The 25,558-nt window shown below is 32.6% G+C and overlaps 1 protein-coding gene and 1 long non-coding RNA gene across 5 annotated transcripts in view; both read left to right on the top strand.

The window, feature by feature from the left end:
- Tmtc2 (Transmembrane O-mannosyltransferase targeting cadherins 2) overlaps nt 1–25,558 on the top strand; it is a 224,812-nt gene that overhangs the window by 25,960 nt on the left and 173,294 nt on the right. The window lies entirely within an intron of this gene.
- LOC149030670 (uncharacterized) lies at nt 1,388–12,215 on the top strand. The gene is made up of 2 exons (XR_016178494.1): nt 1,388–6,050; nt 11,506–12,215. It is a non-coding gene; the product is annotated as an uncharacterized LOC149030670 (long non-coding RNA).

Below are 25,558 nucleotides of genomic sequence, written 5' to 3'. Positions count from 1 at the left end.
GTACGATTTCTATTCATCATATTCGATGATAATTTTTCCGTTACTATAGAAATTACATGTGTTATTTTATTAAAATATTCTATTTTAATGCTAAATGTATCTTGACACTTCAATCATCATTATTTGTTTAATTTCATCTGTATTTAATTAAGAGATGTGAAAAAGCAGATATAAAGTTCAAATATTATTTTTAACACGAAACGTTTTTTTACACATTTTGATTATCTTAAATTTATTCCTAATTAAAAGATAAAACAGTGGTTAATAACCTAATAGTCTTTTTATGAATATTTAACTTTAAAATTAATTAAAAAAAAAAAATGACAACTGAAATGTCACTTAAAACGGTTTAATTGAATAACCACATTTAACTTTCATTTCAGTTCTATCGGTGAAAAATAAATATTTAAATGTCAATTTTAATTTTCCCCTATTATTTCGTTCACGAGGTTAGTAAGAAAAGCGTAATGCTTTTGGAAGGTTTATTTTGTTGGTAAGACGGTGAAAGCGATTTCGTAGCAACAAATTTTGTCTCTCCTACCTTCGTTTCTGCATAACACGCAACGCGTAAAAGATGACAAGAAAATTTTCGGTAAGCTTCTTTAGCAGGCGCGCCAGAGAATTACGCCATGAAAGTGAAATACAGCTGCCTGCTCGACGAAGCTTTCGGAGATTGCCTAGAAACTATGAGAGAGAGAGAGACGATGATGACTAGAAAGAGAAATAAGCCAAGAGAGAGAGGGAAAGGAGAAAAAGAGTGGGAAGGAGGAAGGATAAGAGAAAGAGAGAGAAAATAACGAGTGTATATGTGAGTGAGAGAGAAAGTGAGAAAGACAATGGGGAAAAAGAGAGAAAATAACGGGAAACGGGGGGAGAATGAGAGAGAGAGAGAGAGTGAGTGAGAGTGAGAGTGAGAGTAAGAGAAGCAGAAAATGAGAGTGTGAGAAAGAAAAAAGAAAGAGAGAGGAGAAGAAGAGAAAGGTTAAAACGATTCATCATACTTTATGACGATCTTAACGTTTGCATCGTAAATTGGTTAGCTTAAGACAATAAGACAGTTCAAAAACAAGTAGTATAAGGATCTCTCTTTCTCTCTTTTTTTCTTTTTTTATCTTCTCATTATTATCTTCATTTTTATTTGACTGGAATACTTAATTGCCCTTTCCTTGAACTAACATTAGACTATAATAAAATGCATCGGTTTAATAAGATTTTATAATATATAATTTCATAATAAATAAATGGTTAATTTATTCTGGTAGAAATCAGGCAATTTCATTATCTTTTTTAATCTCTTTTTTATTGGTTGGAATCACATTTTTACAAAAATCTTTTCACACGTTGCTCACATTTCTAAAGATGTATGTAGAATTGATTTTTGTTTTAATTTAATTTCTGATGTTTTCTTCGAATATTTTATAGTCTGAGGATAAAAAAAAAGAGGTTTTAGCTAGGTGAAAGAAAAATAAAAAAGATTCTACCCTCTTCATTCTCGTGGATAACTTTTCTCATTACAAGCTATGTAATTTTCTCCGAAGAGATTCTTATAAGTTTTCGATTTACTATTTTTACATTTATCCATCCTTCGTAAAGTATCTGCATTAACGAGACGAGTTTGAAAGAGGGTAAAAAGTATACTCATTTGATGGATGAAACCAAAGAAATGACGTCTCATAAAATGTACGGATTAGCATTAAAAAGACAAAAAGCATTGCAACACTTTAAAACGCGTCAGGGACACGTTACAGGGATAACTTAATCTGGGAGATGCAGCTTCGTCTAGACTGTGCTTGTAATGATCCAAAGTCCCGGTTTAGGTGAGCTAATTCTTTTTTTATGACCGTTTTATCTCGCTCAGCTCGCTTTTATTCCGTAGCTGGGAGAAGTCGAGTCCCCCTTTTTCCCTTTCTTACGCGTAATTGTAATATCACAAGGGGCAAAGGGGGTAATACCTCAGTTCGCCTGTTTTCTTATAGAATGTAAATTGTAAAGCGGAGCGCGCAACTAATTAATTGCCCGTTTAAATAATTCGTTTCCTTTGTCACGAAGAAATAGACGGGAGTAAAAGAGAACGTGGAAGAGTTTGCTTGATGAAAATTTGAGTCAGCCACGTTCTTGTTTCTTTTTCTCCACTCCCCCTTTCTCTTTCTCCTCGTTCGTGAAAATTATTCCATAAGATTGAAATATAATATTTGACGAATTAGAGGAAGAGAGAGAGAGAGAGAGAGAGAGAGAGAGAGAGAGAATGATAAAGAAATAGCGCGTACAAGGGTGTATATACACGTGTGTTAACATTAATCTTTGCAACGACATAAAGCCTTAGAGAAGGAACGAGCTTTCACAGAAATATATTTACACTTTCCGATTTATCGTTGCTTTTAGGCAAAGCTATTACATAAAATAAATTTTGCGGAAACGTAAATGTAAATGGGGGGAGAAGGTGCTGGTTTTGGTTGCGACCGTGTCTCCATGCCTTCCTAGATTCAAACGAATGAAATTCGTTCGCAAGACGAGATATTGGCTGCTAAAGTAGAAGGTTTAGCGAGATATCAGCAACTTGGTGCAAAACCGATAAGGCTTTGAGTTTTTTCTTTCTCTACCTGCGTCGTCGTATCTCGTTTATTTGTGTGTGTGTTCCTATTCGTGTGTGTAGATTGTATAAGCTTCAGCAGGAGTAGAGAATAGCATTTGCAATGTAAATTTTCACGTTACGCAAATAAAAGCTTTCCTCGGACCACCAATGGTGTTCAGGCACGGCGATTTCCTGGAATCAATCCCTTATTGAACAAATATATAAACATTCGAGATTCGGCACACGCGTTCACGAGAATGTATCGAAATGATGGGAGAAGAGACTTTCATGGAAAGGAGAAGGAAAGAGAGTCAACACGTAACGAGATCTCCATATGATTTCTTTTACATAGGTATGTATGTGTGTTTGCATTATATATATATATATATATGTAATATATTGTATATATAATGTATATAAACATATTTACATACGTACATAGAAAAATCTAAGCTAAACTTTGTTTTCTCAAACGTATACCGCCTTCCATCCTTATCGAATATTTTGCTCCACGCTTTTTATAAATCTAGGACAGAAAGAAGAATGTAGGTTATCGATATTTTCGCACCAAAAAGTATATTCGTAAGAATTTTCTTTTATTAGCGTAGTTTTATGAAGGATTTTATGAAAAGATGGAACTCAATGTTTCACAGGTGTGCATTGTTCGTTATTATAACTTCCAGACAAAAATTGAAATTTAGTTTTGTAGTTCATTCTAAAATGTCTTGAATTCTATACTTATGTATATATATGGTAAGCATGTAAATTACCAAGAAAGTTATCTTTTAAAGAATTTTAATTTATTTATTTCTTATTCGTAGAAGTACCACGCGTAAGAGACTAGAATTCGATGTTTCATTAGGAGTACCTTACAAGTGTATAGTTCGCATTAATACAAATAATGATCGCGTTATATAAGCTATTAATGTTGCTCCGTATTTTCGTCGTAATTACACGTAGCGTAACGACGCTTAACGATATCAGCTTCGTTTCATCAAATTTATTCGTGAAAGGGTAGTTTGGTAATAAATATTTTTAGTCTCTGTATAGCGATAACGAACTGTCTGTCTCTTATTTTTAATAAGCTCGTCTAACTTCTTTTTATTATAGTAAACTTCACAGGACATGATCTCAAAAAGATCCTTTTTATTCTTATTATTCTATACAAGTAATTTTTATATATTCTCAGAGGATGAGAAAGTGAACAGTATTTATATGTATGAGAAAAATCGATAAGGAAAATAAATGTTAATTCTTTTATTACGTTCTATCGTAATGTACAATGTGTGTTTTGTTTTTGAATCTGTCGTCTAATGTGTGGTCGCACCGTAATCTCTCAACATTTAATATCTCATCTCATTATATCAAATTAAACATTATTATATATTAAATAAATTAAAATTAAAACAAAAATATATTATAAGACTTCACATATCTAAACACATATAGTAAGACATTTATATCGTTCGAAAGAATTAAAATAACGTTTAGAAATAAGTTTGAAGATAAATAGGTCCACATTAATCACACACAAACTCTAATTAATAGAGATAAAAATAGTTATTGGAATACTCTTTATTACTTATTCTAATCACATTATCATCATCATTATGGATTCGCATTCGAATATCGATTGCGATTAAAATACTTCTAAAGAATGTTATTATCCTTAAGTATGCTTATATTAGCTCATTAAAATTAGTTGAACGTTAATTTTTCTTCGAGACTTTAATGATTATGGTAGATCGTCTAGCTAAAAAAAGAAAGAGAAAGAAGAAAAATGGAAAGTCCAAGGCGATATCAGTTTAATGCTCAGACCAAATGGCGTCTAGCTCGCTTCGTTCACCTCCTGTCTTCTGGTACACACACATGCGCGCTCGCGCCCACATTTTCCCTTAACTTCGTTTTTCTCTTTTACTTCTTTCGAAGTAGCTGTCGTTTGTAAAACCAAAAAAGACGCTTTTATAAGGCTACTAAGCGTGTGTGGAGTCAGCTGACTACGTATTAAGCGAACGCTACGAAATAGTTTAATAAAAAAAAAAAGAACAAAAGAAAGAAAAAATATGGGAGTGTATCTTTTTCTCGTTGTAAAAATAATTTTTTAAAATTTCTTTTTACATTTTACTGTGTGTACATATTTTTGAAAAATAATAAAAATCTACGCTTTTTATTTCTACTTGGATATTTTTAAGAGAGGAAGAGAAAGTAAATTCTAAAGAAAAATGTGCGTATAAAATGAAAGAATAACATCATCCTACTCGAAAATGTATAGTATAAGAATTTGAACAATTTCGTAATATAACATTATCGAAAATTACAACAAGAAAAATAAGTAGAATAGAATATTGTAAATAAGAGATATAATGTAATTTAAAAAACTAATGATGACGGAATGTCATTGCTAAAGATATTGTATGAAATGAGTGATAGTGTAAGTGGTATTTGAATGGACCAGCGTTCGTATACATATATTGTAAGTACGTTTTGAGGTCAGCTGGTATATCAGTAGTATTGGTGTAAATATGTAGAGGCACGAATGTATGAGTAAAAGATTGTTAGAAAGTGATAAAGGGTTTGAACAACTCACTTGTGTCGTAGAGTTGCATAAAGTTGCATAGTATCATATATAATAGTATACCATTACATCCAGTCTTATATAAAGTTTCAAACTTTATTTAATTAAATATATTTATTGTTTGTTGAAATTACTTAACTACAATACAAATTCTAAATTCATTCTGGGTAGTATAGTATCGAACGGAAAAAAAGATTTTATTTTATTAACGAAGTAAACAAAAAAATGAGTTACAAGTAATTACACAAGATAAATTAGAGCATACAATTTGAATAATTAAATGAGTAGATTTACGAATGGTGGTAGACCAAGTAGAAAAATCTTGTATGCATTTTCGATCGCAGCCGATCAATGTAGACGCAAGAGTATGTAAAAGGAGGTAAAGGGGTGATGGGGAGGGAATTAGTGGGTAACAAAAATTCGTTAAGCCCAGAAAGTCATTCCGCTTTCTACACAAATGAGGTGTTCTCTCGCGGCCGGGAGATAATGGCATTACGATTTGCCCTGGACGGGAGCATTTAAATGGAGGCAAAAATCCATTTAAATGGACCCCAAGCTAGATAGCGGCCAACTCAAACGATGTAGGTGATGTTTAGAGAGGAAAAAGGATAGAGAAGAGAGAAGAAGAGAGAGAGAGAGAGAGAGAGAAACGGACGTGTATTGCATTTGTGTATGTGTATGGGTGAGTGTGTGCACGCTCGCTCGAGTATACGAGGCACGCCACTTGTGGGACTCTCATGCAAACCCTACACTCAAACCATACATACTTCGCTAGCTACTCTATATTCCGTTCGACGAGCGTTACCGTTACTTTAGCTCGTACGAGCTTTCGCACCTCGGCACCTGTAACATCGCCGCCATCATCGCCAAGTCCCTCTTTTGCAAATCTTTACGTCCACGCTGGTGAGTCCCCATCTTTCTTCTTCTTCATCTTCGCTTCGAAAATTTTTCTCTTCTTCCCACATACATACATTTTAAAAGAACTTTTTGAGCGATACATTCGCTTCAGATAGATATTTTTTGAAACGTTTTAAAAATTTTTGTTAATTTTATTTATCACATATTCTGAGGTATATATTGTATAAACAATTTTTGATCGATTTTCGTTATCAACAAAAGTTAAGTTTATCGTGGAATAATAATAAAATGATACAAGTAAAAGAATATGCATGTATATAAAGAAGAAAATACATAAAAACGTAAGTACTATCATTGAGGCTTGTAATAGACTTACAATAAATTAATTGAAGCACGCAACATATGAGAGAACGTTCATCTCCTCTTTTGTTTATTATTACTCGAGTCACGTATCACAAGTTTTTACATGGAAAAAATATTAGCCGATAATTTACGATTAATTAATGTATAAAACTATATATATGCAACAATTATTATTCTAGACAAAAAACTATATGTCGATATAGAGATATAATAAAGAGTAATTAAATATCTATTGTTACATTTTATTTCTTCTGATTTAAAAAGAAGACATTTTGTCTATTGTAATAAAAAAATAGAAAAATAGAAAAGAAGAAAAACGTATTATTCTTTATGAATTCTATTTGAATGAAATATTTGTAATACTTTCTCGTCACTCTTCTTATAATAAATTGAATAACGAGAACTACCTTTCGTCAGTATAATTTATCTCTTTGGATTCTACTTACTATGATCGTTGAATTATATAATTTGCTTTGATAGCTAGGGGGCTTTCTCTTTCCTCGTTAGAAATCTAATTCGTAGGTCGAACATTCGTTAGACATTAAACATTTGCCGCTGAGATTGCTGTGACTAGTCCGACTTGCCGCGAGATATTTGAGAAAATCGAACGTGCTATCGCGTTCCTTTTGAGAGTACGAAGTTGTATGTATGTTCCTATATCTGTATGTATTACATGTATGTACATATATATATATTATATATATAGTTACGAGTAGGTCGAAGTTTCGTAGGAATTGTTTCGCGTTGAGAAATTCAAACTCTCGACAACTTCCTACGATTTGCTTTTCCAATGCAAATGATACGTGCGAGTTCGTGTACTTCCTAAGTTTCTATACTTCGTTCTAATCTTTCTTCTTTAGTGAGATCTTTCTTTTCTGTTCCTTGAGATCGTTTCGTGTTATATACAATTAGACTAACATTCTCCTATCATGCAAAATATTGAACTAAATAATCTCCTATATTATCGAAAAAAATTTAGACAAAAATTAATGAAAACAAGAAAAATTAAATCATTGTTTATTTAGTTACTATACTACGTACTTTTTAAAAGAAAATATTTTAACAAAAGCTTATTTATATTATTTTTATTATTCCACACATACACACAAGCTTGTTTAAATATGAAGTCCTTCAAATTATATCCTGTCAAATATGATGTTATCGTTTAGTCGATATTAGTCGTTTATAAATGAATCGTGGTATTCAGTACTCTCTAGGAAATTAGGTGCAGAGGTGCTAGATAATAGCGACTGATAATCAAAATTTATTTCGGGAATCCATTAGCGCCAGCGATACTACGTGCATCCAGAATGAATTATGCAATTACGTTCCACACCGCCGGGAGTTTCATCGGCGGCGAGCCTAAGGCTCTTAAGGGCTAAGATGGGGGAAATTTATTCATGCTGCTTATTTCCTCTCTCTATTCCCCTCTTCTCTCATCTCTTTCTCTCTCTTTTTCTCTCTTTCTATCTTACTTGTTTGCTCTCTCGCGACTCGATATCGTGCCTGATTAAATGGATATGTTTTACACGGCGGGCCGTCGTACGACGAAGGCCTCGACGTTTACTCTTAATCGAATTTCTCAACGTAAACGACGAAGACGACGAAGACGACGAAGACGAGAACGAGAACTATGATGTCAAACTCGTTCGAGCTATTTAACTAACCGTGGTGTTATATTAATTTTCCCGTTAGAAGCAGTTCGCTAGTTATCAATTAAATTTCTTAATAATATTAATAACCTTTTCCTAGTGATATCTTTTCAATGAATATTAACAAAATGATTAGGTCGTAAGTACTAAGCTTTAATTTGATTTCAACATATGTATATCTCTAACGAAACGAAGGATGTAGTAGCATTTCGTGAAATCTGTCACATTACTCTATATGAATCTTGGACGATACTGTTCGTTCGGACGATATTAATATCATCCGAAAGCACAAGATATAACTTTAAGATTTATCGATGCTAAAATCCCACGGGAATGTTGTCGTGGGTTTTCTTATCAGTCAGAGACGAAACTTAATTAACGGTCATCCTATGTGAGTGAGTAAATCGAGAATTGGTAAGATTCTTCTGTCCTGGGAAATCTTTTTCCATCAATTCTTCTCTTACAAATATTTTCTACTAATAATATTATATATTCATATATATATATATATATTTCTTATTTATTACTACACATTTAAACCCATAGATAGTTTAATGTATACCAACTGCACATAATTTTTAACATAAAATTTTCTTGGAAAAAAGACACTTAACGAATAAGTTTTATCTATTTATCGACTTATTTTTACATGTAAAATCATCCTCAATTTTGGTATACGTGTCATGTACACGTAACGGTGTACGATTTTAACAGACACTAATTGTAATTTAATTACATAAGAAAGAGAGAGAGAGTGTATAATTATATATTACGGTAAAATAATTAAATATATAATAAAATATATTATATCACAGTATCACAATATACTTTGATTTAATATCAATTAATTGTTATTATCTATCGCTGATAAGCTTCAAATTAAATGAATGTAATTTAACATAAATTATGATCCAACCAGTTCTGTATACGTAAATTAAATATTAATGTATATATATATATATATATATATAAATTGTTGGTATATTAAAAATGAATGCAACGAAGAATTCAGAGAACTCGTTCGGTCGGCATCTCGCTTTATTTTTTGCCTCGACGAATAATCATAAAGCGTGCTTGAACTCTTCTCGAATGCCGTCGGCGAGTTCTGTCGTCTGTCTAGAATAGGCACGTTATGGAACAAGAGAAAGAGAAAGATAGCAAAAAAAGAAAGAAAGAAAAAAGATAGAATGAGAAAGAGAAAAAAGAGTAAAGAAAAAGAGTATACGAGACAACGACGACGACGATGGCGGTCCATTATGCCGTGGATGAATTAAAACTTTAATACCTTGTCGTCCGCATCGTCATTCTTTCTTTTCCCCGTTAGACCAAACGATTCTTTTGTTGGATATTATGTTCGAACAATAGGCGCAGATGCAGATCGGCACCGAAACCGTGTTGATAGCCGGAGGACACGTCTCTGTCTCTATGTCAGAAACAGACGAGTGGAAAGAGAGAGAGAAAGAGATACATTTTTTCCATAGATTTGCACTGGCATGCTTGAAAATACGCAAATACATATGCACATATGCACGCGGGATCCAAACAGTCCTCACACACAACTTCAAAATGTCGCATTCGAATAAACAGTCTAAAAGACAGATTCATGAACGAGAGAGAAAGAAGTGTGTGTGAGAGAGAGAGAGAGAGAGAGAGAGAGAGGTACAGAAGCAGAGGTAAAATAGGGAGGAAGTAAAAAGGGTTGTAGAGAGGGTGGAAAATGAGAGTCGGTTACGCACACTCGCGTCTTCTTCCAACTGTATGCGACCCGGTTCACTATCCACCCTCTAGCTAAATCCAACTTCATTGCGGCCATCCGGAGCCTTCCACCTTCCTTCTTTCTCTTCAGGAATATCATTGAACGCCTCTAGAAATCTGGAACGCACGCTCGTTCCGGCATTTCCTTTTTCTTTTTCTCTCTTTCGACTGCACACCGGTTTCTATCCTCTTGAATTAAAATGCCCAGATCTCTCTCTTTTTCTCTTTTTCTTTTTCTTTCTTTTTCTGCTTTTCATTCCACTATCACGTAGTCCATGGCGTTAACTGTACTTAAAAATAAAGAGAAAGAGGGAAAGGGAAGGGGTGGTACCTAAAGGGTGGAATGATTTTGTATTTCTTTTTCATTTTATTCTTCTCTGTCTCTTTTTCTCTCTTCCTCTCTTTACTTTTCTTTCTTTGTTTGGTCAAAACGTAACACGAAGTTACTATTTTTTGTCCTTATGCGTAATATTCATCTCTCTTGGGTCTTGAAAATGAACTTTTCGATGAGAGAAACAAGATTCTTACTACGAAAGCTTCGTTAAATATAATTATTGTTGTAAGCTGGGAATAGTTGGTAAAACATCTCTCATTCTATATCTCTTTCTTTCGTTTTTTTCTATTTTTTCTTTCAAAACTTCTTCGTTTATGAATACTATTCAATCAGTTTCTTTGTTCGCAACCTCAAGTAGTATCGACCATCCTATTCATTATATGTTGATCCTCTTTGTTTTCAAATTTTAATCAAAAATAATAAAAGTCACAAAAATTTACTCTATGTTATATAATTTATAAAATAATTGTAGAATTTTATATAAAGAATTGATTAATATCGATAGTAAGAATTAAATAAAACCAAATATTTCTTATATAGTACTCTTGTCCTCTTTGAAATTCATCTTCATGTTGACACGTAGTACCTTCTTTTAATTGTTTTCTTTGATTTTAACCTAAATTCAAGAAAAGTAATTTTTTTGAAAATATAAATGATTAAGAAGATTTAATATATATGTATTTTATTGTAGCGTACATGATTAGTTTATTTTCAATGAAAAATAATGTTGACCAGTAGGGTACTCATGCCTCAAGTTAATACGAGAATAATAGATTAAACGATAAACTTCCTAAACGATGTATTCTTAACACATCATATACCTGGTGTCCTGTATCTTGTTTGTCTCATGCTGCGGGCTATTTTTGACGACTTCGTGAAGTACATTTTACACTACTAAAATTCATGTAAAGTTCGAAGTTGTTATCAGGGTATACTGAAACTTGTTGTCTTATAGATACTATTAGCAATAGTTTAAATTTGTTTCCATCATTGTATAAGAAATATTCTTAACATTAAACAGAAGTATAATAAAATAATTATGAAGTAAAAAATCAATTGTATATAATCAGAATATTTAACAAATACAATCATTTTTAATGAATGTCATGATAAGTGACAAATATATGGGGACGTATCGAAAAATACTAATATCAAAACATTACATTAAGAATAAGCAATTCTAATAATAGAATAATGAAACATTCTAAAGTAACATATTACCCAAAACCTAGTATCGTATGCCTGAAATCGCAGTAATTATAAATGAAATTTTTTATTACCTGTAGATAGAAATTTGAAGAGAAAACATATAATATACTGAAATCCGCATATAATGTGTTAAACATTAACATTTATCCCTATGTACCCAAATGATTATATGTACCGTTTGTTATAGGAGATGACACTAGATATAATCGACATTGGTAAATGGTTCAGGCATCTACGATAATTCGGACGAGAATATCATGTGTATATATACATATATATTATATATATGATATATATTATATATATCATATATATGTATATAATACGTAAAGAGAGAGAGAGGTTGAGAGAGAGAGAGAGAGAGAGGACTGGGGTAGGGGAAGTGGAAATGGGGGGAGGAGAAGATAGGCCACTTCATCAGCGGACGTAACGTCCAAACGATGGGGTGACACGCAAGGACGTCGAAACGTCAGTTGATTATTGATGTAGTGGTGCACCTCTATTAGGGACGTATGCTCGAATCACCATCGTGTGCTCGACCCACAAACCGATTCCACACTTATCGCTCTTCACACTGTGTACATTCCCGTCAAAAAACGAACGGCCAAGGACGGAAATGATTCTACTCTTGATCGTCATCGGCATATCGGATTTGCCCCTTTAACTGGACCATGTATAGATGAACGATCACTAGAGCGATCGCTATACCACCGGATACGCAATAATAATGTTCCTATTCAGTTTGGTCATCTATTAATCACGACACCAATGTATATATGTTTCTGAAAAGAGCTCTTTGTCTTGTCCAAGTCATTCGTTGGTTACAAAATAATTATAACTGTGAGAATTAATATGGCTTCCGTTGATTGAGACGTTATAAAATCTTTAAATTACTTTAATATCAAAAGACTTTCTTTATTATCCCTAATTATTCTCTTAGCTTTCCATATTACACACTCGGCTGTCTATATTCGACTAACTTATATTTCATACTCTGCTCGCATGCCATCCTTTGAACATTTCATAGAATTTTCTTCGCTTCCATATTGTTCTATATCTAACAATAAGATATTGCTGAAATCGCTATGTTAGAAGTCTCATCTTGTATAATATTCAGATGATCCATATACGTTTTATATAGAATATTGATTTGTTTTCAATCGTTAAAATCTCGATTTTATTCTTTTTCTATACATATCATTTACATCCCATTAAATTCTTTGATTTCTTTAGGTCCGATAAGCTACAGAAGCGCTAAGAGCGAGATAAATATTTCATCAGGTAGGAGAGGAAGAAGATTCAGTCGCGATTTCGTCTTTCTGAAATCGTTAATTCAACGTTTGCTCAGCTGGCAGTGAGATTAAAGGATCAACTCCTCCCATTTCTCTTTCTCTCTCTTTCTTCCTTCCTTCTTCGGTTCCGAGTCAGTCCGTTCGTCTCACTTTCTTCGAAAGGGTAAAACTGACATTTCTAGCTCCCACTAGCCTTCGGGATTGTTAATCGTGTTTAAGAATAAACTTTGCAATCCTCTACTATATTTCTCTATCTCTTTCTCTCTCTTTCTCTCTCTTTCTCTGTCTTTCTCTATCTATCCATCTATCTATCTTTTTCTTTTAGTAGACCGGTATTCAAGCGAGAATACATTAGCATGATTACTTTTGTGTACAATGCGCAGGCAGCTGCGCGACGTGTACCCAAGACTCATCTTTCGCGCTTTCCCAACGATATATATTGCTTCACTTCCTAACAACGTTTATTTTCAGACTGAATTATTCAGGCCTGTTTCAAGTACGTACGCTGAACAACCGAACTCTCTCGTGGTTTCAGTAGTCTCTATTCATCTCTTTCTCTTTCTCCCTCTCTTTTTATTTCTCTTTCTTTCTATTTTTTCTTTCTCACTCTCGCTTTCTTCCTTTCCTTATCCTTTCTCTTAGAAATCACACCATTCCTCGGTTGCTATAATCAACACTTCACCAAACTTCGAGATCTTAACAAAGCACATTCGAGATTAAAATTAACCTGCCTATACCCATCTCGGGAAAACTTTAATTACATTTTAATTCGTACGCATAAGAACGCTTTGTATTAGATACGACATTGGTTTTCGAATCTATTAGATCTCAAAGGGAAGAACGTTAACGTAAAGAAAACCATCAAAGTATTCGTAGAAGAAGAAATCTTAGTAGAAGCTGGTAGCACAGCTGACACACATTGCTTTCGCTCTCTTTATTTTCATTGCTCCGATCGATATTGGACGGTCTCATCCAACTTTTCCGCTTTTAGACTGTAACACCAGAAGAAATAACAAAAGTTTCTACGAGACAAATAACTTTTTGACCCATTGCATTTTTCTGATTGTCTTCGCGAATAATTGAAATAGAAATTAAATAACATTTATATTAATTTTCAATGTTTACCGTTTTCTTTGATCCATTTAAATAAACTGAACTGATATTGAATTATATTCGACAGATTTTAAGCGTTTCATACTCTTTTGTATCCCTTAATTATAAACGAAATTTCAACGTATATAATATTGAATGGACATATGCATTCAATGTCAGTCAATAACAAATCAATCCTCACGTTAATTATTATTCATTTAATTGGATTTGTTATCGATTCAAAGCAATAATAATGATAATAACAATAAACAATTTTCATGCAACGTCGTATAATAAATTAGAAATCTTAATTACACAAATATAGGATCATTTATTTCCTATTCACTTAATACCTGCATGAATGGAGAAAATAGGTTTTACTTCAAAGAACTTCTATCTATACATTTAAATTATAAACACTAAAATTTTCTCAAACTACATAAATATAATTATAAAAATGAAATTCACTTATTTAACTAAATTCTCAATTTTTTAAATGTATATAAAGTAAGCAAATTAGAATCTGTAAAATGAAGTGTGCTTGACTTAAGTTCGTATATTTATTTTGAAAGAGATCAGTTTTAAAGAATTGCAAAAAAAGGAAATGTAGAAAAACGCACACACAAGTATTAATCGTTATAATAAAAATATATTAGGGTCCCATAGGAACTCGTGCTCGCGTGCAATTTGTACATATTCCCTTGTTAGTCGTTGAGATGTATAAACACACAAAATGAAAAATTGACTGAAAATATTGCACTGTTTTTGAGAAAAGAATTTTGTATCGTAAAGCGTCATAGAGTTGGTGTTTTAAGAGTTTCCGTTGTGTCAAGTTCCTGACGATAACCGATTGTTAATATTTCAAGATAAAATATTTTTCCTTTTGCACACAAAGTTATTCTATTCTATTTCATAGAATACAATTTATTAATATCTTCATTTTTCGATGAGCATCGAAAAGGACTAAAAGAAAAAATCCAAAAGAAAAATGTGTAAATACGAGAAACATTAAAGTAATTCGAAGAAAGAGTTCAGTTATATCGATTATAGAGAGATACCTTAGAAAATATTAAACTAAGACTATCCTATCTCGTTGCCATGGTTGCGGCCTTTATTTAAATACTTTAAAATAACGCTGTTTAACAGCGTCGTCTTCTACCATTCTTCGGTTCAGCTAATGGATCGTAATATAAGGCAACAGGCAAAGGTTTTCGAAGTTAGCGATGCGCGAAAGGAAAGTCACGGCTCGACCAGGATAGGAGAGTATTTGAAAAAGAAAATTGAAACCCGTAGCTTATTTTCATAAAGACCGATCGATATCGGTTCTTTCTCGTCTATTTCTCGTCTCTTTCGCTGTTCGTTGTCGTTGACAACCGAGGAATCGACGAATGGACGTATCAATTCGTCGTTTGAAAGAGAGAAGTCTCAAAGGCTTCGAAGCTTTCTGAATGAAGCTTTGAAGTTAGGGTCTCTATGTACGAATCCATCGTCATTTTGCAAGCGACGCTTTCTTTTCTTCTCGCCCATTCGCTTTGCAATCTTTATCTTCGAAAAATGCTGAATCGTAGGCATTCGTTTGTTTGTGTGTGCTATTACAGGTATATATATTTACTTACATTTTTATATTTGACTATGTGTATATGTATGTGTATGTAAGTGTGTTTAAACGTATACCGTGGCAAAATTTCGAAGCTGTGAGAGCTTTTATTCGAATACTCCTTGGTCCATCCGGAAGTTCGTGGATAAAGCTCGCTAATAAACTTCGAGTCAAAGCCGAGCAAAAGTCGATGGCAATAGGGAAAGAGAGAAGAAATAGCTTCCAAAAACGAGTGAAAGGAACTTGATGAAGAAACAGAGAAAGAGAAAGAAAGAGAGTATGATGTTTCGTTGAAGTAAAAAGGAGAAACAAACCAACGAAGGTACTAAGTCGAAAAACGGAAGAGAGAGAGAGAGAGAGAGAGAGAGAGAGAGAGAGAGAGAGAGAGAGAGAGAGAAGGCAAGGAATCGGAAGAGAAAGGATAGGGTGCAGGAGCTACGGAACTTTGTCGTAAAGCGTGCCAGCCAACAGCTGAGAATAAATTGGAATGTCGTCGAACGTTTCGCCGACTTGAGGACGGCAAAAGTTGTAGGGATGGTAAGAAGAAAATGGCTAGAGTTAAATCCGTCGAGAAATTGCAAAGATCTTTAGCAATATATATATATATATATATATATATATATATATATATATATATATGTTATATATTTTCCTTTCTTTTTTCCCCTCCTATTTTGTTTCATTTCATGACCTTGTCCATTCTTACGTACCTACCCAATGGTAGCTTCCATCTTTATTTTCTCTAGTAGAGTGATTTTTTTTCAGCAGCTTTTTCCAAGCACGAATGGAATGCCCTTCTTTTCGTAGATTCTCCCTTTCTTTTTTTTTCTCTTATTTTTCACTTGGAAAGGACTTTTTCTCGTGAGAGTTAAGGGAACGCTTAATCGTTCTCAAAACCGACGAATTTATAACGGTTTTGTTCTGACGAAAGCAGTTTATTTGGAGATATCAAGAAAACGTGGAGTATCAAATTGAGGGTATACTTGGTGGATTAAATAAGGGTCCGTTTCTCACTACTCCCCAAGGATAAGATATTAGCCTTATATGAGAAAAACTATCCGTTTCATATCTCACCTTAATCCTCTTCGAAGTTTTGTTAGTCGATGAAGGAATTTTGAATATCTCTCAGCTTTCATATCTTATTTTTTTCTTTTCATTTCTTACTATCTCTCTTATCTTTCCTTTTTACAACGTTTAAATATATTATAGTATCCAGTTAATTTCAAGATCAAAGATATGATCTTGAAATTCAAGTACTTTTCATACTTATTGATTATACTTTAAGGATATATTTAAGGATTATACTTAAAGGAACGTCATCGCATTTATAATTACCAGGTTGTTTACATCCTATGAATTTACATAACAAGAATCCTGTTTCGAAAAAATAAGATGGTTTACAATTCGACTGTTTTCTCTAATTATAAGTTTAGGAAAGAGATTTCTATGAGGAACGCTAATATTTTTCTTTCAAAGTGAATTATACTGTAGGAGATTTATGTCCATTTCCTTTTCTTCAATAAGAATTTATGAATGAAAACAGAAGATTAGAAATTCAATGATATTGATGAAAAATGATTAGTAATAACAGTACATGACGTATAATTTTGATAGTTTTATTATTTGAGGTTGATTTAAAAAAAAAACTTACTCGAAACTACTACTTTCCATTTTTTCCTCTATCTGAATTATTTCTTTTTATGACATTGCTTGCTATCAGAATCCAATTAAAACTCAAACATTAATAACCATTCTAATGATTAATAATCCAATAGAATAATACATAATTGAATTAAATTAAAAGAGTAAAATAAAATCTGTTTAATTTTATATAATTTGCAGAAAAATGTAAGAGAAACTTTTTGGGTAAACGTTACTCATCATACGTTACATAAGCTTTAATGGAGAAATTCCAGATTGAGGAGAATCGGAAGAGTATTGAGAGATTCGGGAATATTAATTAAATGTCGATCGTTGAGTATGCCAAGTATCGGTGGTTTGATAATAGAAGCCATTTTCCGCTCGTCAAATAGTTTAAAGCTTAAAATGATTCGGTCCCTGGTGTGGTAGAAAGGTTAGTGAGTGGGTGTTGGAAGACAGAAAAGAGGAGTGGGGGCATAGTGTGTAGTATGGTAGTTTGAGTTAATGCACAACTCGTGGAGAGTTGCGTGTACGTTAATTCCTGCTATGCTAGTAGAACCGAGAGAATAATGCATAGGGCCATACCTGCTGGCTACTGCTTTCTCGCTCGGACACGCTTTCGCGATGTAAAGCACGAAGGAATGAGATACAAGTGGTGGCCTTCATCCCGCCAACCTTTGTTACGTAATCTACCCCACCACTATCTCCATCACCACTTTATTTCTCTTTCTCTCTCTTTCTCTCTTTTACATACACACATACGCGTTGATTGCTGCTAGTCTTATATTAACGCTTACTCGGCTTTTCGTTATTTTCGAGCTTATCAAGCTTTACTCGCTAGTTGCTTTTTGCTCTCTTATAATATCTACCTTTGCTCTTCTTTTCGCTATTTTTATTAAAGAAAGAAAGATACATAGAAAAAGAGAGAGAATGAGCCTTTTTTTTTTTTTATTGTTGAATTTTAATATTGTATTTTACCTTTTTACACGATTCATATCCTTTTTTCATTCGTATGATTCGTAATGAAAAATCTATTCAATTATTTTTGATGTAGGATTCATATACATTTTATTGAAATTGAAAAATTAAGAATGTTTATAAGTTTTTTTTGATACGTATTTACTCTGAAAATAGACGAGAACGTCGAAGATAATGTATAATATTTTTTGACGGGTTTAATTATTGACAAATCGAATTTGACTATTTGTTATCGGAAAATTACAATTTCCCGATAGATGAACAAAAGGATTACTAGTAAAAGTATCTACGAGTTAAAAATAGTACTATGTAATTTCTATCAAAACAGAAATTTATAAATTGTAACTTAGAAGCTTGTAAAAATGTTGTTTCAAGTTTGAGATACGTCTTTCGAAAAGGTTTAGATAAAGAAGATTATAAGTTAGCGATGTTACATCTTGTTTAGCTTAAAATGCTTATGTACCTACCTACCTCCTTAGCGTTTCCTATCTTTTGTTTCAACTGCGATAAGATTCTACGAATAGAAAATAATTTGACTGTACTCTATTTCGAGCGTTCTGTTTATAGCACATCGTAAATACCTAAAAAATAGACTTTTTCAGTGGGTTAAAAAAGTGTTGTCGGTTGCAATTTCGAATCCAATGGTTTTCCGCTATCGTTCCAACGGGGGCTGTGTTATTAAGTGATCTGATAGGCAAGAGTCAGTCACGAATAGTCGAGCTCGGTCACGAGTCTCTGTCTCTATCTTTATCTCTCTCTCATTTTCTCTTTTTGATACTATTTTCTGTATATATACGTACGTATGTATGCAAGTACTAATGTATGTATACATATGTATATATGTACTTTGCAAACCGAATATAGGAAAGGTACGTATTAAGGAAAAGAGGTGAACTCGATGAATTCGACTGCCTCTTATCTCTACGAGCTCTTATATACTTGAAGTCTTATCCGTGATCTGTTTTAATATATCGTTCCTTGTGATCATTGACATTTTTTTATTAACATTTTTATCAAAGACACTCGTTTATTTCAACTTTTAATTGTTCTTAACAACATTCTATAAGAGAATGAACCATTAAAGCAATGATTGATAAATGAGAAGAAGGTTGATGTATATTTATAGGTATACATATACATATAAATATTCGATGAGAAGAATTAAATGGAAATAGGTTAACAATAATAATTATTCTTTAGAAACCAAATGATAATAATGTAAATATATTTGAAAGTTAATGAAATTTTAACAACTTTATTCAATAATCGATACGAACTCAATTTTGCCATCAACTCAATTTTATTAGATCTAAAAATAATAACCCAAAAAAATACCACAAAAGAAAATATATGCGCCGCTTTGGTAGAGTTTAGTTGCACGAAGGAAACGGTAGTCCCCGAATTTCATTCCTTTTCACATTCAAGATTCTCTAAAGAGAGTTTCCGAGACTGCTGCTGCTGCTGTCCACAGTTTGCTGAAGAGAAAGAGAGAAAGAGGAATAGAGAGTGAGAGAGAGAAGCAGGTAGCTCTCGGAAGCTTCTATGTGGCTGTGGCTCAGCTTTTAGTTCTCCCTTCTCTTCTTAGTCCGTTATATGCGTCCATATACTATCGCAGAAAAGCTATCGTGGCTAGCCCAAACCCCTATCCCTACCTACCTACCTACCGCCTTTCACCCTCTTACTCCTTTGACTATCTAATACCGCGCCAGTTACGAAACTGTTTTGCAATTGTGATTCTTACCCTGGTGAAATTCTTACCTCGCGTCGTCGTCGTTGTCGTCGTCGTGCTCTCAGCCACCACCTTACGTTGGTCCGTATTTCCTTCCTCCTTTTCCACTACCAACACCACCTTCTTTCTACACCCAACTGAACGTTCTCCATCTCTCTCTTCCTTTCTATTCGAAACGCCTTTGGCATCATCCTACGCTTTTACTTGCCATCCGGCTCAATAGCAGTTACCTCTCACATGCTCCCTTCAAATATTCTCTCTTCCTTTTCTTCTTTTTCTTCTCCTTCTTCTTATTTTTCTTTTTCTATTTCTTTTTTTATTCTTCTCTTGGCTTCTCCTAAGTATACATACATATGCCATGCAGACAGGATAGATGGATGGATAGCAAGCTTTTTCCTCGTCACGCAGGACGTTCCTTTTGGCCGGAACGTCGAATTCAAAGGAAGCCACATAGTAGAAGGACTGTAGTGAAGTTGGAGTAGGACGAGGGGTGAGAAATGCGAGTTAAAGGGAGAGTTGAGGGTACATAGTGAAACCGAGAAGAAGGTAAAATATTTCAGGCAACGTACCCGACTTACATACACTCCCGGTTACGACGACGTTATTCGAACTACAAGTTTTGTAAGGTCTTGCGGATACGTTTGCTTGCTTTTACTAGTTTTACTAAATGAAATATTAGAGTGTATTTCTGCGGTTCTTCTTTCATGTTGTAGATAATATAAAAGAAAAACACTGGGGGATATTAATAATTAATATGTAAAAAATAACACACAAAAATAAAAATAAGAAAGGATTAAGATAAGATTGTCAGTATTAACTTACGTAAAATATTGTTTGCAATTGTTACGTCCTATGGCATAATAAAAATTATTATTTAGCTATGAAGTCTTTACCAGGGAGTGGCCTAAAAAATTATGAGTGTGTTGGCGAGTGATGAGATTTGGATGTGTAATAACTGAAGAGGTAATTACGGTAAGAAATTGATTAGAATTCCATTACAGTGGAGACGGAAGATTAAAAATTCAACTAAGACTCTTACCTTCTGCTGTAACTTGTGGGCTAGGTTTCTGTCACAACTTCAATCAACAATAATAAAATAATGTCAGTCACGGGTTATAACTTATTTAACTAAAATATACTCTCTGAAATTTGTTTATCTTTAAACTTATTTTTTCACGTTAATTATCAATCTTAATGAAATACCTACTAAATATACAGATTTCAAGATACTGACTTATTAATTAAAACAGAATACGGACTTATAAACTAAAATAAGATACGTAATTCAACAGAAAAATTAAAAGTTACTTGCTTTGCTTCTTGATCTTCCTTCCAGATTTATTTTTGTCCCACTTCCTAGATCAGTTACTTCTTTGCATAATGAATCAGTTCTTAAGATTTAAAAACTTAAATTATGTGTACACGAAAGATCACACATTATAATAATTTAGTTTTGTGTATATTTGCTAATGTATCCGATAATATCATCACAGCATTAAATACATTTAAAAGATGTATAAAAAATGTACATATCGCAATATAAGTTAGAAATATTTTCTTGAGGAGTTAAAATAATGATCCGTATTTACCATTGTCTCATAGTGAATAAAAAGAAAAATAGAAAAATAAGTATTAAATTGACGGAAAACGAGTAGGACGACGACGAGTAGGAAAACGAGTAGCTCTACTTGTTCTTCACCATGTCGGTGAAATGAAGGAGACAGGCTTCGGGCACTCGTGAAATTTGTAAAACCACAAGATACGGAAAAGAAGGATAAGGAAAGAGAAAGATAGAGGGAAAGAAAGAGAGGGTGAGAGAGAGAGAGAAAGAGAGAGAGAAAGAGAGAGAGAAAGAGGGAGAAAAGAAAGAGATAAAGAGAAGGTATGAGATAGCTCGCAGATCCTTGCACGTGCCATTTCGTAAAGTGTTTCTCTTCGGGTGAAAGAAGGAGCTGACGCATATGGTGCTGGCGGAAAGCGTTAAAATGTACAAAAAGGAGTGGGAATGTGTGAGACAGCTCTTAGGATAGACTTTCAAGGTGAATTTTACTATACACAGATGGAGAGTATGGTTGATTCGAAGTGTCGAAATAACGTTTCCTGAAGTACGATCGACTTTTCTACATAAAAATACATATAATCCAAAAGGAATTCCTTATTCATTTTTTTATAGGATAAAAAGTGGAATTTATGAGCATAAAAGAAATTTGATTATTGAAGAGGGGTGTTTTTGCTTAATGACTAAAACGAATAGTAAAATGATCCGTAAAGATAATTTGTACAGATCTAACATACTTCCAATTACCTTATATGTAAAATAAATTAGTACTTTATGTTGATAACAAAAATTTTTACATGATAATCTCTCTTCTCAATTGGATTAATAGAGAGGTGCTAATTTAAGAATAGTAAACTTTCTAGCTTGAAGAAATTATACAATTAGTGTATTCAATTTGAGATAGATTAGCAAATAGTGTTTTTGTATTATGTATTTATATAAAAAAAAAACTTTATGTTTTTGGAAATATGTTTGCTTAGTAAAGGTTTTCTATGACCGCATCATTATTGCATAATTTGGCAAATATAATAGTTTATTACATCACTAGTAGTTCTATATTTGGTTCCTTTCTATAAGGAACTAAAATCTAAATATTCCCATATTTGGAGATATGTGTTATTAAGTTTCTTATTATTATAACATAATTGTATTATATATTATACGTAACTTCCCAATTATAAAAAAATATTTTATTCAGTTTTTTCTTTCATAATATTTGCTCCTCTCTCTTATATTAATGAAAAAAATTCTTTGAAAATATCTAACAAACTCCAACATTTTAGATACAAGTATCGAACTTAGTACGACCAACTCGAACAGGCTTATCGGGAAGAAAAAGCAAGTTTCTTCAAGTTTTTTTTCTCTGCCCCGAGTACGTTTCCAAGAAGAAGAAATGTGCGGTTCGTGCGCCACGAAAATATAAAACTTTGCAAAAGTCTCTGTGTTTTAGAAAGAAAGAGGATAAGAGAAAGAACGAGAAAGCGTGGTGGAGGAGAAGAAAAAGGAAGGGAAGGGAAGGGAAGAAGGCGCGAAAACGTGCGAGGGTGAAACGTGGCCTTAGGGGTGGTTCCTAGGAAAAGGAGAGAAGAGATATCACCGAGAGTCGCTATCTCGATTGGACACCTTCGGGTGGCAGTAACAGTAATGGTGAATGTAAGCGAAAGAAAGAGGGAGGAAAGAGAGATGGGGGGAGAGAGAGAGGGAGAAATTGAGAAAGAGAGAAAGATAGGGCAGGTACCCCCTACGAGGTGCTAATGTCTAGCAGCTTAAATCAAGTCCCAGAGACGGGTAACACTGTCGTTGGGTGGTGGTTCCACAGACGCCACCCTCAAAAGCCCCGGGGCGTGGGAAAAGTTTGCGTCGTGACGCTGCAAACAGAAGCGGACTACCAACGATTCGCGCTGCTTTTCGCCAGACCATTTCCATTTTTTCCCTTCTATCTTGCTCTCTAACTTAACACTCGCAAATTCCCTTTTTCTTTATTTCTTGTAATTTTTTTTGCTATCCCAGTCTTCTTACTTCTCCCCTACGAGGTCTCTTCTCCGAATCAATTTTAATTAGGCACGATTAAGAAATGCAATTAACCCTTAAATGCATATAATTGTGAAATTATAATATTGATATTAATTTTTAACGCGTATTTTTCTCAGAATTTAATTTCTCATTAAAATTTTTAAACACATAAAGCTTATGATTAAATAGTTTATTTTATTATTTTTATTATTATAATTTTTATTGTTAACCTAATCGCTAGTACCTATATTTTATATTTAAATTTTTTTTTGAAATTTTCTAATAACTCTATATTTTCTAATCATGCATGAAAGAGTTAATTTTATTTCTTTTTATTTCATTATGGTTTTATAATATCGGAAATATGATGCATTATTTCACGAGTGATTAGTCTCGAGTTCTTGGGATGAAACAAACATTTATAGAAATCTCTTCTATTTGATTGTATTTGTAATAACCAGTTGAAAAGTGAAAACCTCGTTATTACCATTTACTGATTGATACGCATGCTTGTTTATGTATCTGTGTAACTCGTGTTTAACGAGATGTGTAGGTACTTATTGCTGAGAATTTCTGATAATTCACGAATGGATTCACGAGCTTGTTTATTTTTAATTGATAACGTTTACTATAAGTGAATCTACATTTTAAAACTATCAAATAAATAGCAATTAAAAATTATAGAGAGTTAGGCTATTAAATTAATATTAATAAAAATTCTCAAAAAATAATGATTTTAAGTTATGATAATAATTAGATACACATTTCGGTACTTATGAAAATAAAATATATTAAAAAATTGAAGAAATAATGATGATATAAATAATTTTAATGTAAAATAAAACCATAAAATTAGTATTTATTATTTTTTACTTATGTTACATTACTGTCATAATAACCTGTGTACATAAAGTTTAAATGTAAATGTTAAGATACTTAACATTATGAAAAAAATAAAATAGTAAATATAATATTGTATATATTATGTACCCTTAAATATTCATATACATATTTGGTTAATTACGAACAAATTATATTCTAATTAAATTATAAAATGTTCTAAGAAAATTAGAAAAATTGTCATATAAATAGAAATAGAGAAACTTTGGAAAAAATAGCCTGCAATACTCATAAAAATTATTATCGCGTTGAGATGAAAGCAAATTAATTTTCGATTTAATGCAAAGGTTTTCTTGGAATTATATTCAATCTATTTTTAGATAAAATCGATGACTTTTTGTTCGGAAATAAAATCTTAATTAAAATCCAATTGACGATGGTGATATAATGAAGAGGAAATACGTTTTAAAAAGATTTTTACGAGTTAAAGTTATTTTTTACAAAAATCTCTGAAAGAAAACAAAACATAGTGGAATGAAGTGGATAATAAATATTATAAACTAATAATATAGCTATAGAATGTTTTATTGTACAAGATACATGGATGAAATCCTAAGAAAAGAAGAATATTTTTAAAGTTTGTAAACTAAGTTATTGTTAATGGCCATATGAACGAAATATGGTATGTTTCGTTTCTTTTTTATTTTGAAACAGGTAAGGGTGAGGGTGTAGAGGGAAGAGGTTGGGATAGAGAAAGAGATACCATCAAGACTATATATCTTCGCTTTGCGAAGCTCTACGTAGAAAAATGGTTCAACTTTGTAACTGGCAGAAAGATCTTTCTCGCGAATCGAGCAATTTCGTTGTAGCCTAACGACGGTCACGTTCCTTCGAAAAAAGGAGGACGAAAGAAACACTCGGTAAATATAAGTAATCTCGCGTAGCTATCATCGTGCTTGGTCCTATTCTATATGTATAATATATACATGGTGTCTCATTTATTTTAAAATTTATGCTATATCTCGTATGTAAATAATTATGTATCTCTTGTATAAATAACTATTTCGTTGAAAAATTTGTTTAATATTAAGGTCGTCTCATCATTTATGTTATTATATATAATAACATATATACACACACATAGTGTGTAACATATATACACAACATAGTTAATATATATAAATTCCTAAGAAATATAAGTCTATACAACTGGTTTTAGGATATTAGTTTTCATATTATAAGAAAGGATCATTCTTTTTATGCTTCTCGAATTATCGATTTAATCCCTTATGTTACATATCTATTTATTACGTTTTTTCGTATAGTATTACTGTTGAGAATAATCCTTTACGTAAAAACAAATGACTGTTCGATTCATTGGAAACGAGTTTTATAATTTAAAATTTACCATAATCTTATATAATTCCATGTATATGTATATAATAAAATATTATTTGTTTTTTTTTTTCTAATTTAATTATTAATCAGTTTTGCATAAAA

Source organism: Polistes dominula, unplaced genomic scaffold (assembly GCF_049000335.1).
Source record: "Polistes dominula isolate Pdom_NZ unplaced genomic scaffold, Pdom_raw_medaka contig_77, whole genome shotgun sequence".
NCBI lineage: Eukaryota > Metazoa > Arthropoda > Insecta > Hymenoptera > Vespidae > Polistes > Polistes dominula.
This window is presented reverse-complemented; position numbering and strand designations above follow the sequence as displayed.